The 12925-nt window shown below is 34.0% G+C and overlaps 1 protein-coding gene across 2 annotated transcripts in view; it reads right to left on the minus strand.

Moving 5' to 3' along the window:
- LOC116769388 (uncharacterized) overlaps window positions 1-12925 on the minus strand; it is a 113354-nt gene that overhangs the window by 38345 nt on the left and 62084 nt on the right. For both annotated transcript variants that reach the window (XM_032660457.2, XM_032660456.2), the window contains one exon: window positions 9942-9967. The gene's annotated coding sequence lies outside the window, so the exon portion shown is untranslated. The remainder of the gene's footprint in view (window positions 1-9941; window positions 9968-12925) is intronic.

Below are 12925 nucleotides of genomic sequence, written 5' to 3' on the forward strand. Positions count from 1 at the left end.
ACTATTATCCATTCAAGAAATTAAAGAAGACTATAAACAATCAACATTTTTATCGTCATATTTTCATAAAAACTATTTCACTGTTTAAGTAATTCTAATTAAATATATGAGATACATAAATAGGGTTTGAATGCCAATTATCAATAAATGTTATGTGAGTGTAAGCAGCGTAAATACGATATAATTCAATCTAAAAATTACAGGCAACAAACACAAAGGCCGCGTGAATCAAGGGGAAAGCCGTGTCATATATTATGAAGGCGGTAGAGTTCGGTAGAGCTACCTGGGCCTGCACGCGACGTGTTGCACCGTGTCGTAGACCTCACTGGAACTATTATTAACTACTAACTTTATACATATAAATGATTATTTTCTTTGTTTCTTAACAAATGAAGCAGAATAAAGGTAACCTCTATGTGATAAGCGCTTTAGATAAAGGATGATTCACTATGGTTACAAATTTTATTTCAGAGCATAAAGACACAAGAATTACATAGAATATTTCTTAGTCGTCCTCTTTTTTTTAATTGCCACAGCAATTTTGTGTTTATAAATATAGTCATGAAACATACAACAAAACATCCAGCGTGCTGTCATTGTAACGGATCAAAGAAAATGTTCATAGATTTTGTTGAAATTGTTATACGTAATCTAGCTTCGCCTTAATATTATCATTTTTCTATGCCGTTGTATTTATACTCGGTCACCTAAACATGAATATTTAGTTATAAATAACGAACCAACGTTTGCCGTTCCTCTCTCGATGCCTTCGCTCCGCTCTCCGCTCTCCACTCTCTACACGCTAGCAGCGGTCCAATTTAATGTTTTAAAATACTAGAACATGAGCTTCGATGGCCCGGAACAACGTATGAGGACATTCAGCGTATGACGACAGCTGCGCGCCTCGAACAGATTCCCACGAATACGTTTTAACTTTTGATGTGTACATTTTTATGAAACGTTACACTGACGGAACAACATGCAAATATATTATATTTGAGGTGCTTTCAATGTGCTGTTTGAAATTCAAAAAACAGATGCGTTGAGTATTCACATTGTATAAACTCGAATCAAATAGCATTCGATCGGTTTGATAATGAAAATTTATTTGCTTGTAGAAATAAAATTTTTTGGAAGTTTAAACGGCTGAATACTAAAATAAAATTGTATATATTTACAAGTAAACATCAGAAGCAATGATTGCCTGGTGTAGTGAGAGAAGCGAGCTATAAACAATAAAAGTAAAGTTAAATGTGAACTGTTTCCTAAACAAAGAATACGCCGGGGCCATTATAAAATAATCGGTAAACGTGGTTCCATTCTACCGCCTAATGGAATTCCGAGAACATAATACCTAAATAACAGACGTTTTTTACTGACAAAAAACTTAATTTTTTATCGCCATTTCTTTTAAAAGATTTCTTCGGTGATCCTTGATAAAAGATATATTTTTAATAAAATAAGAATAGTCTTTATATAAATGAAACTTTTTCTAATTCTATTTCTAACGTTATTGTAGTTGGATCTGTTTGGGTCACACGTTACACATTTATACGTAATTTACAAAGTAAATTTCAAAACAAAACTTATAGAGCAACAAATTTTATTACCTAACTGTGATGACCCTAACTACGAGTACCTCCTATACTATAATATCAGTAATCACCGCGCCAATCATAACAGACACACCAGCACACGCCACGGCCATGTACGAGGGTTAATAAAATATTGTGATTAACAAATTTAATTGTTATTAATTTTAAAAAGCGCGGTCGTTATCACGTTCTACAAGCGACATCAGGTTTTATGAAAGTTCCGTTATTTAGTTGACGCGAAGCGAGCAGTGTTACAACACATCGATAATAATTAACGGGACCACGTCTGCAATAAACCACACAATAACGACCTCCGTCACTAGTACTGCGGTTATAATGTATGTATATATATTTAACATTACAGCTAAATACAGCTGTGAGTATTACGGACATCCCAGCGATCGATACATGCAACGTTTTAAGGTACTTTTGTTCGCTTTAGTCACAAAGGAAGTCATCGAACTAGCGTTAGGAGAATGCAATTTTAATCATAACTGTTGACTAGTTGCTAAAGTATGATGTATGTATGTAGATTGAGTTCTGCTATGCATATAACTTTCCTGACAGCCATAATACCAACAACAACACAAACCACTCTGTTGATTGTTTGTTGTTGTTGTGACGACATTGTGTCGGCCGCAAAGGAGGCGCCGCGCGCTGTGACGAGAGTTTGTGACACAGTTTAATGCTTATATCATATCTGAGATGACGCGAGGTACATGGAAATCGTTTCAAAAATATGACGCTATTTGAGGGTTCAGTGAAACCTCGCATTGTACTTTTACTTTGAGGGGTCCGTTTATCGATTTCATACAAATTGAATAGAGATATGCTCTCTGTATTAGCAAATTGAAGAAAGGATTATTTGGAATCAATATTATACTATACCATTGTAGAATTTTAGTAAATTGCAACAATTTCAGTGAAATAAAGAAAGAGAATCCTTGAATATAATTCACACATTTTAGTGTTTGGCCGGAGACCAAAGCGGTGCAGGTAGGACAAGTTTTACTTTATTGTTACACGTAGTGCACTGCGCCATTCAAAAACGAACTTTATTACCAATGAAGAAGAGCGATGTATATACTAAAGTAGCGAGGGATATTCTTTTGAAATATAATGCAGCAATACCGATAAATTGTATCTACAATTATAATGAGCTCTGCGTTTTGGAACGGTTCGTCTGTAACGAAACCCCTTGAATTATTCTACTCTGTTCCCTAAAACTATGACATCTACATATAGCCCGGCGGCCTCGGTCTGGTCCACGGCGCGTTTGGCGACCATCCAGCCCCATGTCCCAGTATACGACATGACACCGGCTACTTTATGATCTATATCCTGGGCGGCAACACACTCAGCTGTTTACAACTAGTTTATGGAACACATTATCGCCTGATCATGCAGATTATTATGACAGTGATTTATTAGTCATTGAAGTTGCCGCTAATTCCTGAAGAGTTGTTATGCAAAATCGACTTAGCTTACAAGCAACGGGCTTATATACAAGCAACCAATGAGTTAACGAGAACTTAAGAAAAATATTTAATTCACAAAATTCAAGACCATTAATAAAATATCTTTTGATCAGATTACAAAAAAATATCGAATAAATTAAAAAAACGATTAAAAACTATTTTCAACCTGATAATCAATACTTACACGTACACTTCAATCGAGCAAATGTAAAGGGGGACTCTTCAATACCTTTCTTGTCTTTGAATTTTTAAAATGGTCATTGTTCATGGACAGCAGTTGGCCCCAGTTCACGTACGGATCGACAGTAAAATTTAATAAAATACAACTGGAACTGATGATTAACAAAAGGTGGGGGCATTCTGAAGCCACAGAGGATATAGAGTTGTTCTCGCTCATATTACAAAAAGTCTGACTCTCTGACCTTTAATTCTTATATAATCTTTCTTGTATTAAATAGCAAAATGTTTTTAAACGTAAAACAATAACATTAATATCCGAAGGAAGATCAATTTCATAAGAAAAATTAATGCTTAGATCGATTTTTACAACATCAATATTGTGCAGATGAAACATCTATTCTCTATATCTTAATAGTTCCAAAACACTGACAAACACAACTGAAGCGAATAATCTACATATTGAAATTATATATTTCCTATTCTCTTCTCATTAAATCTCCGTCTCAGAGTATAATGGATAGTTGATTTACTTATCTCAAACGTCATTACCGATTGTTTGACGTTCCGCTGTTAATAGTGTTGACTTTGACGTTCCTAGTATATAAGGACCTCGATGTATATATCGGCGCTAGCAGCTTCAATGACGGATGCAACATGGAAATAACTTAAGGCTGTCATCAATTACTATAACAACTTATTGGTCGTCGTTACTATTGTTAAAATTAAAACGAAATCAAAGACTGTTTATAAGGAGAATAGAACTAGGTTTGAATTCTGGTATAAATATGACGTCTGGACGCACGACAGCAGACTGCAGAGTTCAGCGAGTGCGGATCATAAAGAATGTGATTATGAAGAACCTTCGAGAAATACAAGAACATTTAAAAGAATTGAAGTTTCATTTTAAAATATCTGGAAAGTACTGAAACAAGTGACATTAGTGACGTCAGCGACGCTGGCGTCCTATGTTTAAAACAATGAATTTGTAATAAATCTGATATATATTATAGTTATTATTTGATGATTGGAGACGTTGATGAATGTTAGTGACATATGACTCTATACGAGTCTTACATATAAAGATTATACGCATGTCACATAAGTCAGTATCAGTATTCCAGCGAAACTGTTATGGGTCTCACAGTTGTAGTTACACTAATATTAAAACCTCACTTAGTATGAACTAGTCGTTGTAACGTAGTATTTAATTAAAATAGGAAAGCAAATAAAACAATGAGCGGTTTAGATGACATATCAAAATTGTCTATCCTCTCAAGCTGATTACATAGACTATAGACTAACATTTTTATTTGGTTTATGGCTTAGGACAGATGCCTATAGATACTTTACATCTCCCTTTCTTTATAAACTAAACAAACTTAAAAACGTTTTCTTACATTTTAAAACTAACTTATTATTCTTTAATTAACATGAATGAACATAATAAATTTTATATGACAAAACAATGACTTACTATTATGTGAATAGTAAACTAACATTATTCATCTAATAATTAATGTTGCACAAGAAAATATAAAATGATTGTAAATTTACTGAGCACAGCTTTAATAAGTACTGATTTAAGTGTTATTAAAGATCAAGTCTATTTACTGGTTTTATTATTCTACCATATCTTGATGATCTAGGTGCTGTTGATGGTTGAGTGAGTGTTGACTCCAGCATGTGATTAGAACTACTTGGTGATGAACTTGTTGATGTCGGTTGAGACTCCAGGGCAGCAGGTGATTGTGGTGATGGAACCTGTTGTGTTGTTGGTTCTTCTGTATATTTAATATCAGGAACTACCACTCTGTTTCTGGTTATGTCTGCTTGAGTCTTGTGCAAATGACTGAAGTTTCTGCGTAGTATTTGTCCTTGATCAGTTTGGATGATAACGGATCTTGGTAAACCTTCAGGCCTTTCTAACACCCTTGCCCCCTCCCATTGACGGTGGGCAACTTTGTGTCTGACCTTCTCATTAATTTCAAAAGAATCTGGTTTTTAGTGTGCCTATTACCATATTTGGCTTGTACTTCTCTTAGTCGTTTAAGCTCAGTGGTCACTCCTGTTATTATTTTTGGTTTTAAGTTGTTGTCGTTTATAGGTAATGGAGATCTGGTAATTCTGCTGTATAGACGTTGATTGGGTGAGCCTAAAATATCATTTCTTGGAGTATTTCTCCAGTTTAATAAAGCAAGTTGGACATCAGACTTGTCCATACTGCATTTTTTCAATATGTTCTTGACTACTTGAACTGCTTTTTCAGCAAGCCCATTGCCCTGAGGGTGATGTGGACTGGAGGTGACATGGTTAAATTTCCACTCTTTTTGAAAGGCCTTGAATTCTCTGGACATGTATTGTGGTCCATTGTCAGTTTGTAGCTCTTCTGGTACTCCATGCACGGCAAACCATTGTTTCAATTGTTCTATAACTTCATACGATGACTGACCTTTTAGCTGTCGAAAATCCACATATCCGGAGTAGCTGTCACAGATTACTATGTAAGTTTTACCTTTTAGTTCAAACAGATCAGATGCAACTACTTGCCATGGAAGTGTAGGAAATTTTTTAACTAGCACTATATCTTTTATGTTATCTCTTTGTGTTTGTTCACAGATGGAGCAGGTTTTGACTAGTTTTATAATGTCGTGGTACTGTCCTTTCCAATAGAAAAGTTGTCGTGCTCTTCTTAAACAGCTGTTTATACCTAGATGTCCTTGATGAATATTCTTTAGCATTTTGGGGATCTGTAATTTAGGTACCACAATTTTATTTCCTTTAAAAATTATACCGTTCAGATAGCTTAGTTCTTCTTTAAAATTAAAATAGTGTTGTAGTTCTGTAGGAAGGTCCCTGACTTTGTCTGGAAATCCTTGTATTATTGTCTTAAGTAGTAACTGTGAGTGTTGGTCTTCTTTTGTGGCTGTAATTAACTCTTGTTTAGCATTTACTGACATAGGTAGTATAACTGCAACTTTCAGATTTTCTTCTTGTTCATATTTTAGATTAGAGGCATCACAGTCTCGACTAAGGAAGTCTGCCAGTGGTATCTCTGTACCTTTTTTAAATATAACTTTTGGTGAGTATGGTGTAAGATTAAATAATATCCGTTGCAATCTTGCTGGAGCAGATTGTATGTTTTTCTTGAAGATAGACTCAAGTGGCTTATGGTCTGATTCTACTGTCAGTTCTTTGCCGTAAACATATTCGTGAAATTTCTTACATCCAAACAGTATAGCGAGTGCTTCCTTTTCGATCTGTGGATAGTTCTGTTCACATTTGGTCAACGCCCTTGCTCCGAATGCTATTGGTTGTCCTTCTTGGAGGAGTGCAGCACCAAGATTTTTTGAACTTGCGTCTACACTTAATGTTACAGGTTTATTTACATCATATAGTCTTAATACTGGAGGCCTCTGGAGAACTTGTTTTATTTTGTTCCATGTTTCTTCGTGATGAACTTCCCATATAAAGTTTGTATTTTTGTGTAGCAAGTCTCTTAGTGGATTTGTTAGGTCTGACATATTCGGGATGAATTTATTTAGGTATGTGATCATTCCTAGTAGTCTCTGTAGCTCCGTTTTATTTGTTGGCGTCTTCATTGCTTGTATGGCTTCAACTTTTTCTGGGTCTGCTTCTAGTCCATTAGCTGAAACAATGTGCCCCAGGAATTTAATTCTTTCTGATTCAAAAATGCACTTATTTTTATTTAGTTTGAACCCTGAATTCTTCAGTGTTTCTATAACTTTGCTAACAGTTTTCTTAAGTTCTTCTCTACTTTTTGCATAGATAAAGATGTCATCGATTGACACTCTTGCGTTTTTAAATTTACTGAGCAAATTTGTTAAAATTTCTTGGAATATTTCAGGAGCCGATGATACTCCGAAAGGAAGTCTCTTGAAAGAATATCTTCCCCATGGCGTAGCAAAAGTTAATATCTTTTGTGTTCTTTCAGAAAGTCTAATCTGCCAAAATCCTTTTGTACAATCTAACAATGCAAAGAATTTAGAACCTTTAATGTCTGCTGAAATTTCTTCTATAGTAGTAAGTGGAAAATGACGTCTAAGAATGTTTTTATTTACATCTGACGGATCAATACAGATTCTTATTTTACCTTTTTGTCTCACAATTACCATAGGACTCACGGCAGGGGTAGGCTCTGTTTCTGGTTTAATAACATCTAACTTAACCATTCTATCAAGTTCTTGCCTTACCTCGTCTCTTATAGCATGTGGAATTCTTCTTGACGGTCTAATTTCCAGTCTCGGGTTCTCAATAAGGTCAATATCATATTCAAAGTTTTTATAACATCCTAAGCCTTCGAAGATATCATTTTTACATTCACTTTCCTTCAGTGTTTTCACTCGTGCAATAAGTTCTAATTTTTCACATGTATCAAGTCCTAGAATTGGTGTAACTTTTTCTTTAACTATCTTGAATATTATGTTTCTTTTTTCATTTTTTATTTTACATAGTAACTCTGCTTCACCTAGAACTGCCATTTTATCTTCTGTATAACTTATTAAATTTTTTGTTCGGCTTGGTTTCAGACTTGCCTTTAGTTTGTTCATCAAGTGTCTCGGTAACACATTGCATTGTGCTCCTGTGTCTAATTTGGCAGCAAATTTTATTTTACCAACTTGTATTGTTTCTGTCCAGTCTTTCTTATCTCCACCACTTACAGCTGATATATATACCTCGTCTTCTGAACAATCTGACATTTCTTCTACAGTGTTCACTTTATTTTTTAATTTAGGATTATAGTTCTTTGTGCGGCACATTTTGGCAAAGTGACCATTTTTGTTGCACTTGGTACAGGGTTTGTTAAATGCTGGACATTCTCTGCGTTTGTGATTTGAACCACACCTTTTGCAGTCAAAATTTTCATTTTCTTTGTTTTTGACACTTTTGTTTTTGACTACTAGTACTTTATCTGTTTTATTTTTGCTTTCAAACTCATCTAATTGTTTGGACGCTTGTTCACTAGTTTTACAGATATTAATAGCTTTGGTTAAGTCTAATTTATCCTCTGTCAACAATTTCTCTCTGACTTGATTGGATCGGATACCAAAAACTATTTTGTCCTTTAACATTTCGTCCAGTAAATTGTCAAATTCGCATTTGATTGCCTGAGTTTTTATTCGGGTTAAAAATTCGTTAAAATATTCATCTTCATTTTGTTCAATCTTAAAAAATATATATCTTTCGAATGATATATTTGTTTTTGGTGCAAAATACTCTTTGAACCTGTTTTTGATGGCGGCCAGGTTTTTTTTTTCTGTATCGCTCAGATTGAAACTATTGTATATTTCGATCGCTTCTGGGCCTATTACTGCCATAAATGTTGCTGCCTGGACATCGGCTGGCTTTTTATCTAGCTGAACAGCGATTGCATACCACTCAAACTGTTGTAACCAGTTTTTCCAACACGTTGATTTGTCCGAGTCAATTTGTAGGTTAGCCGGCGGCTTTATTCCAGATACTGCGTCGTTCGTAGCCATTTTACAACTTTCTCACGAATTTCTTCGTTTCCTTTTTTTAACACGTTTTTAAATAGTTCTGACACCATGTAACGTAGTATTTAATTAAAATAGGAAAGCAAATAAAACAATGAGCGGTTTAGATGACATATCAAAATTGTCTATCCTCTCAAGCTGATTACATAGACTATAGACTAACATTTTTATTTGGTTTATGGCTTAGGACAGATGCCTATAGATACTTTACAGTCGTTCTATCTCACTAGTGACTTTGAACTCAAATAATCCCCTATTTGGATGTGAATTCCGAATTCAAACGTATTTCAACTTTAGCCTTGTAAATTTTCGTTTAAAATTTATCGGTACGTTTGTGTGTAACTTTGTTTTGAGCTGGTGTTTTTCTTTAATAAACTTTATATATTGCAGTTTTTATTTTTTCTTATAGACTGCCTTATTAAGAAGTCATTTGAATAGTATCGTTACTTGAAATGAAGTAAAGATAATTTACGACAATAAAAAATGTTAATAATGGCTGAAACAAATTGAACGTGTATCCATAATATCAACTTCATGCGTGGAAAATTAAGTTTTAACCGTTATGTGCCCGCCGCATTGGACTTAAACTACCGCTATTTTATTTAACAAGTCATTCTTAGCAAGCCCTCTGACTTACTAGCTATACTGTAGAATTACATCAAATTAACTAGTCCACAAGCTTGAATACTTGGCCATTGTACATTAACAATGACGTCACAAAGTCATCTATGAGTTGTCGACTTGTATACAGGAGTACCCTCGACCAGTTAAAGATATCTGATTTATAATCGACTCGCAGAGTTTAGGCCGAACAAAGATACTCACATACACGGACATCACAACTTATATAAAACCAGGAATAAAAACAATCTAACACTGTATCACACATCTACTTATATAACACAGTCCTTTATAATTTGAGGAGAGCTTGTGTCCTGGTCGCTCGTATGCTGGTACGTCTTAACGTTCATACATATTTCCTGATTGGATGGATCGAACGTTGCAAATGTTCAGATATTGAGGGTAAACATGCTCGATAGCCAAATTTATAGATATTTTTATTTCGATATGGAACGATTTTTTAATATAATTGAAAATATTAAAAAGTTTTAAATAGTATTAAAAGATCAACCGTCAGTTTTATAATTGTATTCAGTTTAATTCATTAAACTCACCTTAATGTAGAGGCCCAGGTTATTGTCTGAAAAAAGGAGAAATATTTAAAAATATTAGTATAGTGTTAAATTATTTTTAAACCAATGAAAGTTATCTTCGCGAGCCAAGCAGTGCTAATGTAATATTATTCTGAAAGTGGTATATTTTTACAAAGAGCCGAGAGGCTCGTCACAGCGGGCTGCCCCTGCTCTAACATTTATAATGTCATCACAACGAAGGACTGTTCTTCAGAAAAATTAAACTGTTTATAAAACTTTTGTTTAATTAATATTAGAGTATTTGAATGACGACTTTTTTTATCAAAGACACTCATTGATATACTTTATATAAAAAGTTTAAATAGTTTTCTTAAGATTCTGAAATTTGATATAAGCCTTTGGTTCTAAGGACAATACAATTATGTTTATTGAATTTTATTGTAAATTCAAGATGGCCGCTGCTACAACATGTCTGATGACTTACTTTTTTTTAATTCTATCAACATGGTTATTAAATGAAAGAGCTTGAAAGGTAGTCTACGTGGCTCGTGGTATAGTGATCTCTTTGGTGGGATTAGGTGTAGAAGAGTTAGAATGTATTAAATTAACGGGAACTTAAATAAAAAATAAAAAATAAAAACTAAAAATGAAAACTAAAAATAAAAACTAAAAATAAAATTAAAAAATTATTATAAAAAAACAGGTAAACATTTATTGGTTTTATTGTTTATGTAAAGGTATGGTCATTTTCCAGATGAATGTACTAAAATCTAAAAAAATATTCAATAGATATAGTAATGGGTACCACTGTGTCGGTATACGAGTACATTGTTAAATTTTTGAAATAAAGTAATTCGAAACTTGATAAATTTGTGGAAATAACTCCCGTCTCATAAATTCCTGAACATGCACCGTATTGTATAATGCAAAAGTGATATTTTTGTAACATAACTGTTTAGTATAATCAAAAAGACGAAACCTCTTAGCATTCAATGGATAAACCGTGCGGGTGCCGGGTCCATCGCGTTGCAGGGAGAGGAGCTTCAACAGTGCCTGGGACTTGCGACCCAGATGTAGGTTTAAGGGGCCCCTAGCTAAAGCGCGTTAAACGCTCGCCTCCACTGTCCAAGCTCCTCTCTCTATCTAAACAAATTTGAAAAGAACCTATTAGGGCTGCCTTCGAAGTACGCTCCAAGAATGAATTGATGTGAGTTCTGAACAGCCCAGGTCTTTTAGTATAAATCCACGACGAACCTATTTCGAATGAGTTTCTTTGTGAGTTCGTAATATTTGTTGACCTTGATGGTCTTTGGGGATGTTGGTTTCCCAAGGAACCGTAAGCTCTATCATCACAACGCGCTTTAAAATTCGCGAATACATAAATATGTCTGGTCTGGAGGCCGACGTACAAATATCCTCCAGGATTTTGTATTGTATTTCATACCTATCAATCATTATAGTTCAATCCATAGCCGCTTTAAGGATGGAGTAAGGCTTGACATTTGATTTTATAGCCCTAGTGCCCTCTCTCACAAAACCTACTGATCGCTCGTTTGTGGTTATTTCCCTTTTGCGCTCTGGCTACCGAAAGACTAGCCGCTTCACGCATGATTTCCAGAACCCTATCCTGACGAAGCCAGTATTGACCGCTATCCAGGAGTACCCTACATCCTACTAACAAATGCCTAGCAGTTCCAACTGCCTTCCTAGAGATATAGCAACTCTTTTGGTAACTTTACCCCATCTTACTAAATTACTCCGATCTGGGAGTCATCTGGAACGCATTGAAATAGAATTTTAGCAATGCAGAGGACTAATCATAGATTAAAGTGCGCCATTTTAGTGCTAATGGGATGCAAAAATCTCCTATGTCTAACCACTCGATCTGCATTTCTAAACTCATTGCATGGATCTTATATTTATCATTCTCGTCTTGCCGAATAAAAGACTTCAATATATCCGTATCTTGGACTTTCTTACTTGATCCTAACCTTACTCTGTTACTTTGTGCTCCTATCATAAATATTTCTTTATTTGGAATAACGTAAAATTAGAAGTACTCACTGAAATTGTGTATATAAAGATATAATTATTGTAGAATTGGTAATTTAATGTAATATTTTAAATTTTGATTACATTTTTAAAACATACAAAAAACACATTGTACATTTTTTCAAAAAAAAAAGTAAGATGATTAATGTTACTCATCATCAAGAGTCATATAAATTGTAAAAGTAATCTAATACAGGTTAAATTAAAGAGATAATATATACCTTATGTATAAGATAATTAACAACCAATTAAAACATTAGTACTTAAAAGTAATTAAGTAAATAAGCAAATTAAAAGTATACAGGATCATTAAGTATAATAATTTAATCTGGCTGTGATATTAGAGGTCGGTGAATCGAAATATTGTAAATTGAATATCACCGCCGCATCCCGCATCCCGCATCTAGTGAGCGAATCATCTCGCAGTGTTACCAAATGAAATGAGATGGAAGCGGTTGGAGCAGAGTCAAAGTTACTTTGTCAAAAGATTCCGCTAAGGTTTTAAGTCGGAAGCTTTGAGCTCTTCCATAATAACCTCACAGTTTCAGCTCAGGGTTGTCATCACTCATTAATTAACTTTTACAATGAGATCTAAGACTTTCGCGGCTCATTAAAATAAAAACTAATATATATTTAAGTTTTAGTTAGTTTTTAAAATGATAAAAATTCGCGTAATCTTATCATTAAAACTTTATCAAAATATAAAATCTAATTAAAATTAATGGTTTTTATTATTTTATTGCTACTGATTTAACGAATATCTTCAAAGATTATAATCGTAAATGATTAATAATTAAAAAATCAATAGGTAAATAAATCAATGCTTTTAAAAATAAAAAAAATATATAAATATAAAGTACGGTAAAAAATTTGTGGAATTTGATTGGTAATGATAAAGACTAGTTCGCTGACAGCCCTGGCTCGAGCTGAATGTGTCATAATATGTAAGTATG

Source organism: Danaus plexippus, chromosome 14 (genome assembly GCF_018135715.1).
Source record: "Danaus plexippus chromosome 14, MEX_DaPlex, whole genome shotgun sequence".
Taxonomy (NCBI): Eukaryota; Metazoa; Arthropoda; class Insecta; order Lepidoptera; family Nymphalidae; genus Danaus; species Danaus plexippus.